The following is an 8927-nucleotide window of genomic DNA, read 5'->3' on the forward strand; positions in this document are numbered from 1 at the left end:
ACTAATAAGCTGGAAGCGCCGTGGAAAGCGGAGATATTATAAACAATTATTGATTATATTGCGTTTTAGTAATTTGTTTCCTGATTCTCAGTGTCTCCAGAAGGAGAAAGTTAGTGGCTCTGTATAACTCACACAGTAACTATAGTATTTAGCTGCTCCCTGTCTGTGCGCAGTGGAACCGTCCTCTGTCTCTCAAGCCTCTCAGCGCTCTAAGCTTTTCCCAGGCAGGTACCCAAAGCCGGTATTTTGTTTCCCATCTCTCTATATGTGTGCTGATGGCACGCTACTGCACACCCTGCCTTTCCTAAAGGGGAACTAACTCCCCCAAAAAACGTATTGTTTAAACTTTTTATTACATTTACTTTGTATGTTTATTCGTTTGTTTGATATTGGCAGTTTTAGACTGCTAATATCCGGCTTTTCGATCAACATTCCTCTTTGAAGGTCAACGTTCTATTGACCCTAACTGTGTATGCACTTTTTATGCACTTAATGAATAGTTGCTAAACTCATTTGAGCGAAAAGTTTTGTATAAGAGTAGTATTAAACTGCAAGTATCTCAGAAACCACCTAAATAGAAAATTATAGTTTATTATAAGTAAACTGCTAAAGTATTCTGAAAAACATTCTGAGTATTTTACATCAATTCAGTTTTTGTGTTAAGATCCCCTAACTGTACATAGTATTTCAGCAGGGACACCTGCCTCCTATCAGATAGTGTTGTTTAGTTACTCAACCCCTACAACCACACTACTACTTGTTGTGGCCACTAAAATAGACAATACTGATCATTTACTGATAATTGTATCTATGTGTATTTATATATTATACCAGTGTGTATTTATATATTATATCTATCAATTTTCAGTATTTTCTATGGCAGGGTATTTTCTGGCCTTTAGTAGCCATGACAAGTAGCTGCTACTAAGTAGATCTGTGTGTCTTCACCCATAGTCCTTCCCTGGTCATGTTTATAAAGAGAGCACATTGCAGAACTCAGGGTCCTCTTGGGGTGATGCCTTGGCAGGTCGAGGATGTATCAAACGTGTTATATTTTTGCAGCAATTGGTACACTGTGTAATTATAGGGAAACACACTTGTATCTACCTTAGGCCTGTCCGGGAGTAGCGCTGCTATTTGTTAATGAATGAAGGAGAACGAAGACCTTGTTGTCTGTAGTAAATCAGCTGATTAGTTGTTTACATTTTTTTTTAGAAAAGAAGACTTAAATGACTTTCCACAGAAGAAGAATGATCTGTTACATTTTGTGTGTGCGACTAAGTAGCTCCCCAGTGTGTAACGAGCGAGATATCTGTGCCCTACTTGTGCCGTATTTTAGTATCACTAACGGACACAAATGCTTTTTATTTTGCTTTTAAAATACGTATTTTTTACAACCTTCATTATTGGTATAGTTAGAACGTTTATTTGAAAACGTATTTACACTTACTGACTTGCTCAGACTAAGTTACAATTAATGCGCATTTAGTGCAAAATACGAACGATTCGTTCCATTCTAAAATGGGATGCGAGAGGCAAAAACTAAGCAGGAATCATTGACTGTTTTGTGTGTACGATGAAATAATATATGAAAAATAATATCACAAATGGATTAATATAAATAAAACATATCACATAGGTCATAGGAGCTACCACTTCTTCACTTCTTGCTGGAAGACATTAGTTAATATTTACCATTTGGCTATACAATTATATACACAATACAGTGGATTCATTTGTAGACCCCCGTCTGACATGGCTACTTACCAACCTCTAAAAAGTGATCTCAGTATCAGACATATTGGTTAATTAATAGATCTGTTTATGAAATGATACTATTTTACTGTGTTTCACGTTAGACATTATCTCCGCATGAGAAATGCAGGTATGGTCATTCCCCATATATTAAATGCCAGGGTACATTCTATAAATTACATGAAATCTAATTATATATATATATATATATATATTATTTTCTTTAACTATGCATCGTTGCATCGTTTTTGAAAGATAGTCCAGGCGTAATTTATATTTTGAGTGGGCAGTATAACTAAGGAAAAGAATGGGTTTTGGCTGGGAAATCGCCCAGTATCTGCTTCACACTGTGGAGTGGAGGGTTGGAGCAGTTTGTTCTAGTTTTTGTTTCTCCTAGTTGTGAGCTTAATATGGCCATCCAGGTTTCAGATTTTAGGAGTTTCTTAATTTTTTCTTCACTCTTTTTTTGCTTTAGAGATTGGCACAGCTATGTTTAGAGACTGACACAGGCTCCTTTGCCTCTGGTTGGCCCATTTATATGCGATTTTGGGAGTAAAGTGGCATGAATGCTAAACCTCCTATGATTGTTCTATTTGATCCTGATTCCTGATTTGGCAAATCTTATATAATTTACTGATGAGCTTAACTCCATTCATTTGAAATCTATAACGTTTTCAGTACTGTGATATTGGACTTTGTATAATAGACAATGATCTGGGTGCTACCTCTGGTTTTAAATCAGCCTGCTGAACTCATATTTGCACCCTAAGAAAATACTATACTGTTCCACTGAGATCAATTTTATAGGATTTTTAATACTATTCAGTGCTTTTGTAGTAAAGGCATCTATAATACAGTTAAGATGGCCATACACTAAGATTTACATAAGATAAGATCTTACATAAGATACATATCATACATACATACATACATACATACATACATAAGATCCACTCGTTTTTAACTGATGGCCCTTGGCCAAACAATGGGAATAGGATCTGTCAGAGAGGACTGCATCATTGAGCTGATGTGATCCCCAATGTCATAGATAAATCAAACCTGTTTGATCAACATCTGGGCAGATATTGGTTGGGGAGGCCATCAGGGGTCCCCATACAAAGGCAGATAAGCTGCCAAATCAGTCTGAGGGACCCAAATTGCCATCTTAAATCTGCCCATGTATGGGCGCTTTTATTGAAGATGCAATTTCCAGAATATGCAAGACTGAGAGAGAGCTGTCATTATCACAAATGGGAATGCGTTTCTTCAGAGGCTCACAGCCAGCTTGTGTTCTGAGCTGAGAGTAGTAGGATTGGTTCAACCCATGATTTACTGTGACCTAATTTACACCCACACCCCCTCAATTCTCCCACCTCTGTGTAGGGCTGGACTGGCAATCTGTGGGTTCTGGCAAAAGCCAAAGAAGCAGCTGTAAGATGCCACAGACAGTCATTATGTTTTGGGATGGTGGGGGCCTGTTTGACCTGTGTACTTGAAATGGCAGGGCCTATACTGAATCCTAGGCCAGGCCTGCCTCTGTGGTCACTGTATGATTTTTTTTTCCTTATAACTACAGCAAAAAGCTATTGGGTAAAGTGCTCTCCATCTACCATTCCCAGGAAGATCACTAGCAGCTTCAAGAAGAAGTAAACCTTTTTTTCTATCTTTAAAATGACTCTAAACACCCCCCAGAATAACATACTTGAACTAGAAAGGGAAGTTTGAGAACAAACTTCATGTTGGGTTGAAAGACATGAAGTTACTGAATGGGCTCTGCCCACTTTTTCTAACCTTGGACCACAGTTATATAGTAAAAACCACTGTGCAAAGTTTGGGGACCCTGGTTTTAATAGTGTCTGAATGGCAGCAACTTAAATTTCCCCACTGAAAGTCAACGACATCTGATTGGCTGTTGGTGGCTCCACCCCCTTTTTCTAACCTGGAACTGCAGTTACCCAGTGACTAAATCTGCGAAGTTTAGAGACCCTAGGATTAATAGTTAGAGAACAGCAGCAATTAAAATTTAAACCAGTAAAAGTCAATAGGTGAATTGTGATTGGTGGTTCCACCCACTTTTTCTAACCTTGAGTTAAAGTCACCCAGTGACAAACAGTGGGCACCCTGGCATAAATAGTGTGAGAATGGCAGCATTTTAAATTTAAACCAATAAAATTCAATGGATGAAATCTGATTGGCTGTTTTTGAACTGCAGTCCCCCAGTGACCAACTTTGCAAATTTTGGGGACTCAGGCATAAAAATTGTGAGGCTGACAGCATTTTACACTTCACCATTGAAAGTAAATAGGTGAAATGTTATTGGCTGTTGGTGGCTCCGCCCACTTTTTTCTAACTTTGAATGGCAAATACCCAGTGAAAAACTCTGGAAACTTTAACAACCCTGGAATTAATATTTAAATAATGGCATCAGTTTAAATATAAACCAATGAAATCTAATGGGTGGAAATGGATTGGCTGTTGGTGGCTCCTCCCACTTGTTTGGGAACCCTGACATAAATAGTGTGAGCAAAGCAACATTTTAAATATAAACCAAAAAAATTCAATAGGTGATGTCTGATTGGCTGTTGGTGGCTCCACCCACTTTTTAAAACCTAAAAATGCAGTTCCCTAGTGACCCTGATGTTATTACTGTGAGAATGGCAGCAGGTTGAATTTTCGCCAAATCAATAGGTAAAATCTGATTGGCGGTTCACAGCTCTGCCCACTTTTGGGCATCCAATAATCATCCTATTTTCATTCAGGCTGAGCCCATGACTGTGTGATTCAAGTTTGGGGAGTGTAGCTTCAAAGCTGTAAGATTGGCAGCAGTTTCTATTTCACCATTAAAGTCAATGATTAAAATTTGATTGGCTGTTGTTGGCCCCTCCCACTTTGGGGTCATCCAACAAATGTTGCTGTTTCATTCGGGGTGACCCCATGATTATGTTACTCAAGTTACTCAATCTTCCCTGTCAAAGTCAATGGGAAAATTGGGGGGTTCAGAGCGGCGCCACAAAAAGACGGGGGGCGCAATCGCTTAGAAAAGCACAAGCAACCTGCTCCGCTATAGGGCGAAGATGTGTGGAGAGTTTGGGTGTTGTACCCCTAAAACTGTAGGAGGAGTAGCGTTTAGAAAATGGGGGGCGCTAAGAAGAAGAAGCGGAAGAATAAGCCAAAGTGGAAGAACAGTCTGTGGGGTTTTCAACCCAACACAATTACAGAACGTTATGTATGAGTTGTTGGTAACAGCTTACCTGGTAAAATGGTGGGTCCAGGTGCTCAAGCCCCAGACCTTCAGCATAGGGAGCCAACCTAGGGAAATTCCACAAAGAGAACGCAGTTGAGAATACTTCGTTTATATTAAAAGCATTCCAGAGTTTATTTTGTATATACACAATTATACATGAATGGCCTTACGCGTTTTGTGCCTCACAGGGCACTTAATCAAAAGGTAAATTCAAACACAAAAACACACACACTATTTAAAAAGGTAACAGCCAATCACATTCTTGAAAATCTCAACCAATCAAAACAAAGATAAGGTCAACCAATTAGTACATTTGAAACAAAAGTTCCTATTGGTTACAATAATATAATTGTGCAAATATACTACAAAAATCAATACACAAGTATCTTAAAGCTGCAATTTGGCAACCAATTGTGCTGCACATTACACACAGCATTTTTGGAAATGTAATTCACCCGCTAGCCAAGTAAAAACTCCATCTGGTTTCTCTTTTAATAAGATCATTAACAATATCACCTCCTCTCTGACTCGGAATCACCCCATCTTTACCCAGAACTGTTAAACTGGATCAAGACCCATTTGTACATTCACGAAAATGTCTGCAACTGTTACTCTTAGGGGCTGATTTACTAAGACGAATTCGAATCCGAAATGGAAAAATTCCGATTGGAAAACGAACATTTTGCGACTTTTTCGTATTTCTTGCAATTTTTTCAGCGCCTTTACGACTTTTCGGAAATTGACGCAACTTTTTCGTTACCAATACGATTTTCCCAAAAAAACGCGAGTTTTCCGTAGCCATTACGATTCACTCGTATCTTGTCGCGACTTTTTCATATTGAGCGCTCGTAAGCGGCGGGCGAAACTTTCAGACTTAGCATGATTTTGGAAGCCTCCCATATGAATCAATGGCACCCTGCAGCTCCAACCCGGCCCAAGGAAAGTCTCCCATAGGGCTCAATGGCACCCTGCAGCTCCAACCCGGCCCAAGGAAAGTCTCCCATAGGGCTCAATGGCACTCTGCAGCTCCAACCTGGCCCAAGGAAAGTCTCCCATAGGGCTCAATGGCACTCTGCAGCTCCAACCCGGCCCAAGGAAAGTCTCCCATAGGGCTCAATGGCACTCTGCAGCTCCAACCCGGCCCAAGGAAAGTCTCCCATAGGGCTCAATGGCACTCTGCAGCTCCAACCCGGCCCAAGGAAAGTCTCCCATAGGGCTCAATGGCACTCTGCAGCTCCAACCTGGCCCAAGGAAAGTCTCCCATAGGGCTCAATGGCACTCTGCAGCTCCAACCCGGCCCAAGGAAAGTCTCCCATAGGGCTCAATGGCACTCTGCAGCTCCAACCTGGCCCAAGGAAAGTCACCATACTGAAGCTTGAATGAATCCGAACGCTACGAAAAAATTGCAACATTTTGCGCAACTTTCGGAATGGCTACGAAAAAGGCGCGACTTTTCGCGCAAGTTTTTACGCTACGAAAAAATCGCCAGATTTTGCGCAACATTCGGAATGGCAACGAAAAAGTTGCGATAATTTTCCGAAAAAATCTCCAAATAACGATCATTACGAAAAAAACGCAATCGGACACATTCGGCCGGTTCGTGAGTAAGTAAATGGGCCCCTTAGTATCAGTAATTATTCTGCTCTGAAAAACCCAACCTACTGTCCTTCCACTTCCGCTTCTTCTTCCAATACCTCTTAGCGCCCCCCATTTTCTAAACAACACCCAAACTCCCCACACATCTTCACCCTATAGCGGAGCAGGTTGCTTGTGCTTTTCTAAGCGATTCGGCCCCCCGTCTTTTTGTGGCGCCGCTCCGAACACCCCAATTTCCCAGGGAAGATTTTCAAACTGCTGCCACTCTTACAGCTTTGAAGCTACACCCCCCAAACTTGAATAACAAAATGATTGGGTCACCCCGAATGAAACAGAAACATTTGTTAGATGACCCAATGTGGAAGGAGCCAACAACAGCCAATCAAATTTCACCCATTGACTATAATTGGGAAATTGAAACTGCTGCCAATCTTACAGCTTTGAGGCTACACTCCCCAAACTTGAATCACATAGTCATGGGGTCAGCCTGAATGAAAATATGATATTTGTTGAATGCCCAAAAGTGGGCGGAGCCACCAAAAGCCAATCATATTTTACCTTTTGACTTTCAGTGGAGGAAATTCAATAATATTAATGTGGGGAGCACTCACCGGAACAATCCCACTGCTTCAGAGTCCCATGCTGTCACGCCAGTAAATGTCCCCGATCCAGGCGTAGCTCAAACAGTGCAGAAAAAATGTGCTCCGTCTACACATTTTTTCTGCAGTGGAGGAAAGCCAACCTGCTGCCAGTCTCACGGTAATAACGCCGGGGTCCCCAAACTTTGCAGGGTTAGGCACCAGGTAACTGCAGGTCACGGTTAGAAAAAGTGGGTGGAGCCACAAACAGCCAATCAGATTTTATTGACTTTCAATGGGGAAATTCAACCTGCTGCCATTCTAACAGTATTAGCACAACAGTTCCCAAACTTTGCAGTCACTCACTAGGTGACTACATATTGAAAGTTTGAAAAAATGGGTGTAGCCACAGACAGCCAATCAGATTTATTTAATTGATTTTAATGAGTACATTTAAAGTGCTGCCATTCTCACACATTTAACGCCAGTGCCCCCAAACTTTTCACAGTTGGTCACTGGAAGACTTAGGTTAGAAAAAGTGGACAGAGCCGCCAACAGCCAATCAGATTTCACCAACTGAATTTCATTGGTTCATATCCCAAACTTTGCACAGTCAGTCACTGGGTGACTATGTATTCAGGGTTAGAAAAAATGTGTGGAGCCACCAACAGCCAATCACATTTATTTAACTGATTTCAGTGGGGAAATTTTAACTGCTGCCGTTCTCACACATTTAATGCCAGTGTCCCTAACCTTTTCACAGTTGGTCACTGTGGGACCAAGGTTAAAGGTTAGGGAAAAGTGGGTGGAGCCACTAACAGCCAATCTGTTTCCACCCATTATATTTCATTGGTTTATATTTAAACAGATGCTATTATTTAAGTATTAATTCCAGGTTTGTTAAACTTTGCAAAGTTAGTCACTGGGTATTAGCAGTTCAAATTTAGAAAGTGGCCAGAGCCACCAACAGCCAATTACATTTCACCAATTTACTTTCAATGGTGAAGTGTAAAATGCTGTCAGTCTTACAATTTATATGCCCCCAAACTTTGCAGAGTTGGTCACTGGGGGACTGCAGTTCAAAAATAAGAAAAGTGGGTTGGGCCACTAACAAACCAACATGAAGTTGTTCTCAAACTTCCCTTTCTTTGTTCAAAATATGTTTTCCAATTCTCTCTTAATTTTCTGCTAGTTTGTCCCGTGTATTGTATTTTACACTTTTCACACATATTTAGTGTTAAAGGTGATATAATGTCTTATTATAAAGTCTTATTTCAAATGTCTTGCCTGTGACAGTAGAAGGTAGTAGACAGCAGAAGCAGCTTTAAGATACTTGTGTATTGATTTTTGTAGTATCTTTGTACAATTATATTTATTGTAACCAATAGGAACTTTTGTTTCAAATGTATCAGTTGAACTTACCTCAGTTTTGATTGGCCGAGCCTTTTAAGAATGTGATTGACTGTTTTTTTTTTTTGTTTTTTTTTCAATTCTTTATTTTCCAGTTTTTGTATATGGGAAAGGATACAGAAAGAAGAAGGGAAGGTAAGGGGAGGGAAACATTGTTATTGTACATCTTTTTCATTTCTAACAGATTACATTTCTAGCAATAGCATTCAACAAGTCATATCTAGACATTCACTTGTATAGTAGAAAACTTATAAGCTGTGTACTGTAAAATCAAGAGCTGATCTGAATGACCGAGATTGAGTTAACCGTTATAGGGAATTTAAATAATTTAGCCACGGTGTCCA

Source organism: Xenopus tropicalis, chromosome 5 (assembly GCF_000004195.4).
Source record: "Xenopus tropicalis strain Nigerian chromosome 5, UCB_Xtro_10.0, whole genome shotgun sequence".
Taxonomy (NCBI): Eukaryota; Metazoa; Chordata; class Amphibia; order Anura; family Pipidae; genus Xenopus; species Xenopus tropicalis.